Consider the following 5,799-nt stretch of genomic DNA (forward strand, 5'->3'; position numbering starts at 1 on the left):
TTTGTTATGAGGGCATCTAGCAGCATAGTGACCAACTCTACCACATAGAAAACATTTGAAAGGTAGCTTACCTTTGAACCATCCAGTTCCCCGTTCAAGATTCTTGACAAAATTTACCTCATCTTCTTCCTCTGATGCTTCGAATGCGGCTTCCTATGGCACCTCTATTCGCATTTCAAAAGCAGTTAAGATCCCGTGAAGCTGTGACATGGTGATTTTCTGCACGTTCTCTTTTTCTTCTATGGCAGACACTTTGGAATCAAATTTAGAAGACAGAGATCTCAAAACCTTTTCAACTAAGACAACTTCCTTAAATTCTTCACCTAGATCCCTCATGCAATTTACAATCTCATCCATACGCAGGAAATAATTAGCTATGCTTTCATTACTATGCATCTTAAGATTTTCATACCGGATTCTGAGAGTTTGAAGCTTTGCTCTTTTTACCTGATCATCTCTTTCGTAGCTTGTAACGATTTTGTCCCATATTTCCTTAGCTGATTTGAAATGCATGACCTTCATAAATTCTGATTGTGTCAAACTACTCAATAAGACAGTAACAACTTTGGCATTGAGCTCATATTGCTTTTTCTCTGCTGGATCTGTAGGAGTTGCTGATGGGAATTTGTATCCTCCTTCTACGATTCCCCAAACTTTTGCTCCAAGTGATTGTAGATATGCAGTGGTTCTTATCTTCCAGTGGGTAAAATTGTTCCCGTCAAAGACTGGTGGCCTGATGTGTGCCTCTCTTTCTGGATTAGCCATTCTGATGGATCTTTTCCTTCAAGCGATCAAGCTTCCTCTGAAGGACCTGCTCTGATACCAATTGTTGGAAATAATACTGAGAGGGGGGGGGGGGGGGGTGAATCAGTATTATCATATCAATAAAACTTTTCAAATTTCATGCTCAGAAACATATACGCTACTTCAGTTAAGTGAACCCGCGTGTACACGCTACTGTGTCTAAAGCAACTAGCGTATATCCAGAAATCTTATGATTCAGTTAGCTTATCTTCAGTAAATGCATCAGAACATTATTAACCACATTGACAGTAAACAGGTGCAGTATAACAGAACAGATCATCACATAAAAGCCACACACATGAACACCATGATATAAGGTGGAAACCCAATGTGGGTGAAAACCACCTGCTGCAATTTGTCTCTTTCTTCTTTAATAAGAAAACTTCTTTTACAATGTACTGGTGCAGTCCTTTACCAGTACGCAGGCTACAACCTGCAGAGGGCTACAACCCTCTCTCGTTTTCCAGCTACTTCTGGAAGGGAGCTACAACCCCCTCAGCTCTTGTACTAGTCGATCCATTTACTAGTACGTAGGTGCCGACCCTACAGAAGGCTACAACCTTCTTTCCTTCAGGGACCACGTTTCATCAATTTTCAGACTGGATCCATGAGTACAAAACAAACACTGCTGCAATACAATCATCAACTTATACTTGCATCATAATTCTCTAAATCACCCAATACTGAATCACTGAAACCCTGTCATCAAGAACACAGAACACAAACCAGAGCCCAGAACTTTGCAACAACCACCAGAATCAACAGCAACCTGAAATATCAAATCTTATTATGCATACGCTACTTCGCTATACCAAAACCGCGTGTATACGCGCTTTCTCCAAAGGCAACCCACGTGCAAATCTAGAAATAATTACTTATACCTTCGCTGTCAGATCTGACCCTTGCCAAGCATCCCGAACAGATAACCAGCAATACCAGATCTTCTCACTTCGTCAGACACACATTGCTTACTCACTTTGCCTAATGATCTTCTCCTTATATAGCCTTAGGCCCTTCACAATACCACGGTCCAAAACCATAGTAACACAATACCATCAACTTCAAAACTAGGGATCGACACGTCCGTCGAGACACCATGGTCCAAAACCATAGGCACAACTTCCAAGGACTAACCGCCACGAACCAAAGGTACGTTTTCACATGTACGCGCTTTTACTGAAGCCAACCTGCGTGTATACGCTTATTTTCCTTAATGAACCTGCGTATATCTCTTTCTTGTCCTGCTGTATTAAGATCTGTCCTCTGATTAAGTTGCCATCACTTGTACCTGCTTCTGAGTGAGTTGCCATCAAAGACAACACTTGTATCATAATGCCAACACTAAATTCTCATAATAGTAATTCTTTTATATGACTAAGATATTTGAGGCCCAAAAATACCCAAAATTGAATAAATAAAACTAGAATTAATACAAAAACATCTAATAATAAACAACTTAAGAGTAAAAAACATCTTGTAAATATACTACTTGCAAAATTGAAATTATACTTAGAAGCTCTTAAAAACACAAAATTTATATAAACTAAAATAAAAACTTTGATTAGTAAGAAATTTCTAACAAAAACAACTTAAAAATTCATATTCATAAATGCCTTACCAAAAAATAAAAATCCAAATCAACACCTATAACATCAGATTTAAAATAATAATAAATCAATATTTAAAATTATTCAAAAATAAACCTGACATGAAAATACGAAATGACTAAACTAAGAATCAACACCACTAACATAAGATTGGGTGTGAAATAAAATAATAACAACCCAAAGAAATTGTGAAAAAAGAAATTATATAAAATATGTAATAACACTGATCTTAAAACAGACTCATATTTATTGAAAAAAAAAACCTCTATAAGAAAATCAAAAGTAATATTTCAAAATAACAACAAACTACATATATTATAAAAAAACACTTATAAAATAAATAATATTTAAAAAATACAATCACATAAAATTTTGCTCATATATATGGAAAACGATCATAACGATTTCGTTCTTATTTTGATGGGTCAGGATTGCTTTTACATATATAATTTATATATATTTTGGTTATATATATATTTTGGTTTATATATATATATATAAAATCAATTTTCTTGATCGTTAGATTATAGATTATATATATAATATGCATACGAACTTCACGTTAATACAACAATATTTATATATTCCATTATTACAACAACATTTTGATATAAAAAATAACAATCATTCCGGCTAATTACCCACTATAATCTCAATTAATATATATATTAATATTCAACGCTCCACGGCACGCTCCACTAACTACTCTCTCGAGCCGTCCAGAAACCACGGCCCATGGATTCCAACTTCGACGACGATTGATTACAACATTGTCTTTGCCAATCTGACAAATTCAAGTCGATGGGTAGAAAATTCAGGCCATGACTGTCGGGAACCGATGTGGGGTAGGTTTTAATATACTTGTTAAGAATCCAGGGCATGATTTTCGGCTCTTCTGGGGACGGTACGAGCCCCAGTAATTTCATTTGTCTCGTGGATTTGCCTTCGTAGGGCTTGGAGCCACCAACACAATCATCTCTGGTTGAGGTTGATCCCTCTCCCGCTGGGCTCTGGAGAGGGATCCGACCTCAGTAAAGTATGGGAGAGTGATATGATCGAAATAAGCTGTTTGCTGCGCAGGACTGGAGGTGGAGGTCCTGGGATCAAAACTCCTCAGGAGAAATCTGCCGCCATGAAACCCGCTGCCGTTGAAGGCGCTAAATCTGCCGCCATCAAACCCTCTGCCGTTGAAGGCGCTCTGAAGCGCAGACGACTTTCTAGAGAAGCGAGCTACTCCGTTAGAAGACATATCGAGGCTTGGCCTCGAAAGAAAGACCTTTCCCAATACCATCACAGTTTTCCACAGTTTTCAGTCGCTAGGGTTTCACAGCGTAGGACATAACCCAACAGAGTCTTTTGTATACTGCCTTAATTGGAGGTTTGGGCAGTTTTAATACTGGTTGGATTTATCATTTGAATTTCCAGAGCAACTGGTCAGAATCATAGAGCTGCAGAGGCGTGTCAATGGGCAAGCGAAATGGAAGAGTGGTAATGTCAATATCTGCTTCTAACATTTGGATGACTTTGCTCATAGAGGGACTGCGAGATGCATTGTATTGGATGCACCACAGTCCAGGTAAATTCATTTTTTTGCTATGCCTTGGTATCCCTCTTCTGTCTTGTTCTTTTCTTTTCAAATTTCCAAACTCACCAAACTCATTATTCTCACCTAAATGGCTCCAGTAAATCTTTTCTTTTCTTTTTTTCTTTTTTTCAAAATCAATGTTATTTCTTCCCCACCATCTCCATAGCTAATATACCATAGCTATAAACATCACATTATCAGTGAGCATTCTTGACCATATCTCTGGGACAGGGGAACATAGTGTTCCTTACTGTGTGGGTTCCTAAATCTGCAACTGAATCAAAGGTTGGCATCCAAAAGAACATTGCAGAGATTTATATCACAGTGTGAGATGCAATACAACAAACCATACCCAAAGTTTCGATGTATCCATACCGCAAAACTCTTTGGGATCTCTTGAAACCATAACGGTAAAGGGCACTGTAGGTTCACTCTAACAAAACCCTACCCTTCCTATTTTGTTGCATAGCCTCCCTTGCTCAATCCTCTTTGATTAACCAATACAATTAACACTAGTGCTCACTATGTATCCCGAGAATCCACTTAGGTGAATCAAAGGAGGAATTGCGCATGCGATCTTCGGCTCATTGAATCAGGTAAAGTAAGAAGATTCAGTGATAACTCCAATTATTATGTCATCAGCTTCTAGTCTTTTAAACTTATCCACTGGTTATGTTGGTTTATTTTCTATTTGTTGAACATTTATTAGGGAAGCTTCCAGCGGCTGTCAATTTTGGTCAGTTTTCTGAGGTGGCTACAGTGGTCTGTTGGGTTATCATCTCCAGCTTTCAAAAGAGGCTACAGGGGTCTCCTGGGTTACTGAACTGGCTACAGTGGTCCTCTGCATTATTGTCTGCATGATCCAAAAATAAGTTTGTTGCATGGATAAAGGGTTAATGGTTTCATGGCAAGTATATCAATGGAGGCCATGACTATGAGTTGGATTGGAGATAGTTTTATTCAATTGCAGTTCGTATACCTAAAGTAAGACTTCAGGACTCTCATCTTTCGTTGAGATATAAAACTCGACAATGGTTTTCAGGAATCGCATCTTATATTGTGATATAAAACCCCACGATGTTCCTTTTTATTTTGATTCCTGGCTGAAAGTTGCAGATTTTAGTTGTTTCCTACGGTGCCTCAAAGATATGCTGAACAATGTAATGTTTGCAGCTATGATATGTTGGTTATGGAAATAGTAGGGAAGGAAGATCATTGATTTTGATAATACAGAAAGTAGATCAAGCAAATTTTACCAGAAAGAAGAGTGGGCATTTGACCGGTGGAGAAAAGTGAGTTTAGAAATGCAAAAAGAGGGAATATGATGGAGAAACACCCAAGGCATAACAAAAAAATGACTTCAGCTGAACTGTGATGCATCCATTTCAATGAATCTCGCCTTCCTTTCCTGAGCAAAGTCATTCCGATCTTAGGAGGAAGCATTCATATTACCATTTCACTTTCTTTCCCCGATTAGCACATCTCCAGCGTTTTGCTTCTGACCAAATTTTTCAACATATAGTTTGAAGGATTAAGTGATAAATCCCACAAGTATTCAGAGTGAAAGAACCTGCTCTTAAAGTATATTATACGGAATAGCTAATGTCTGAGTTGTGGTAGCAGTAAATAACAGCTTTCCGCAATAGTTGACATTGTAGATTGTTTTGAATCATGGAATAACAATTGGGCTTCATATGGCAAATATTTGTTTTGCTTTCCTATTCATAATGCTTGTCTACGGTTTCAAATAATATGGTAAAATCGCAAGCTCACCTAAATTTTAAAGTATTTGAGACATCTCTT

General features: G+C 37.8%; 1 long non-coding RNA gene and 1 pseudogene across 1 annotated transcript; one reads left to right on the forward strand and one right to left on the reverse strand.

The window, feature by feature from the left end:
* Positions 1 to 3,267: 3,267 nt before the first annotated feature.
* On the reverse strand, positions 3,268 to 3,702 carry LOC149258767 (uncharacterized; annotated as a pseudogene).
* On the forward strand, positions 3,682 to 5,389 carry LOC149258768 (uncharacterized). The gene is made up of 2 exons (XR_016256933.1): positions 3,682 to 4,592; positions 4,706 to 5,389. It is a non-coding gene; the product is annotated as an uncharacterized LOC149258768 (long non-coding RNA).
* Positions 5,390 to 5,799: the final 410 nt, after the last annotated feature.

This window comes from Pinus tabuliformis, chromosome 6, assembly GCF_031772625.1.
Source record: "Pinus tabuliformis cultivar Carrire ecotype Pingquan chromosome 6, CPIR1, whole genome shotgun sequence".
Classification (NCBI taxonomy): Eukaryota; Viridiplantae; Streptophyta; class Pinopsida; order Pinales; family Pinaceae; genus Pinus; species Pinus tabuliformis.